The sequence below is a fragment of the Antedon mediterranea genome, chromosome 11 (assembly GCF_964355755.1).
Source record: "Antedon mediterranea chromosome 11, ecAntMedi1.1, whole genome shotgun sequence".
NCBI lineage: Eukaryota > Metazoa > Echinodermata > Crinoidea > Comatulida > Antedonidae > Antedon > Antedon mediterranea.
This window is the reverse complement of record NC_092680.1, coordinates 13,370,234-13,371,846: the sequence shown is the minus strand read 5'-3', so window position 1 is coordinate 13,371,846 and position 1,613 is coordinate 13,370,234.

Below are 1,613 nucleotides of genomic sequence, written 5' to 3'. Positions count from 1 at the left end.
CGAAAGATGTACTAGGTTCTTTAAAGTGCACATGAGCCAGATGTACACTGGACCTACGGTTTATAGTCCTTATCCGAGATATCCACTGTCTTAACCGCTCGGCCACACTCACTTACATGTGAAATAATCAAATGAAATGAAAAATTAATATTATTTTGAAATTATGAAGAATCAGATATACAGTAATTCGGTAAATAGTGGCCAGTGTAGTACATGCAGTAGTAAATAACACTACCGTAATATTTTTCGTATGCTGCGTAGGAGACCCCTCTATTTTTAAATGTGTTATTTTTTAATGTATCCGCTTCAACATGTGGACATCTAAGACGGGAAAGAAAAATTAGTTTCAAGCCACATTAGTGATTGTAATAACTTGCGTTTGTCTAAGATAAATAGGTACCCTTTTTCTTATTTATTATCTATTATTTCTAGAAAATGTAACTGTATTTTGTTTTTATTTAAGAAATAAAATTGATTGATTGATTGATTGATTGATTGATTGATTATAAATGAACATACAATTTCAACACATTTTTTTAAGCTTTAGCGATTAAAAAAACATGTGTTAAAAATATGAACGATGTAGTAACATATTGAACGTATAGTGACCTATTAAGTATACGTATACAGGTACTACTAAATTTCAAATGTGTAGGGAAATTATGACTTTAAGTTTAAAAAATGTGTTGGAATTGTATGGTTTACATAATAAATATACATTTTAGACGAACGCAAATTACTAAAATCACTGATTTGACTTCTTAAGACTTTTTTTTTTGCATTACGGATGAAGTAACCGATATTGAACATTATACCAATGAAATATTTTTGAATTCGAGAAATTTTCTTTCTCGAAGTTTTTGTATGAATATTTTGCTGTGCTCTACTGGCGCCAAATTTGATTCACTGGAACACAGGGTATTAACATACGAACATTTCTTTTGAATTAAAAAAAAATATTCCTCGAATTTAATAGGCCTATATATTTCTTGGTATATTTTTAATTTAAGTTGTTAATTTATAGAATAAAATAGAATTCCTAACCGTTTTTTTTTGTTTTTGTCAAAATCATTATTAAAGTGTAATGTGTCGGAATTGTATGTTTTTAATAATAAGTATTTATCTTAAACAAATAAAACGCAAGTTAGTAAAATAACTGATGTGGCTTGAAACTTTTTTTTTTGCATTACGGATGAAGTAACCGATATTGAACATATATTACCCAAGTTTGAAATATTTTTGAATTCGAGAAATATTTTTTCTCGATGTTTTTGTATGTGACTATTTCGCTGTGCTCAAATTGCGCCAAATTGGATCCACTGGAGCACAGTGAATTCACATAGAAAAAGATATTAAAATTAAGTGACTTGTTTCTGTTTTATATCACTGTTCTCACAGGCGACAAATTGGATCCACTGGAGCACACTGTATTACTAACATACGAACAGATATTAAAATTCAGTGACTTATTTCTATTTTATATCACTGTGCTCCACTGGCGCCAAATTGGGTCCACTTGAGCACAATGTATTAACATACGAAAAGATATTCAAATTAAGTGACTTGTTTCTATTTAATATCACTGTGTGCTCCACTGGCTCCAATTTGGGTCC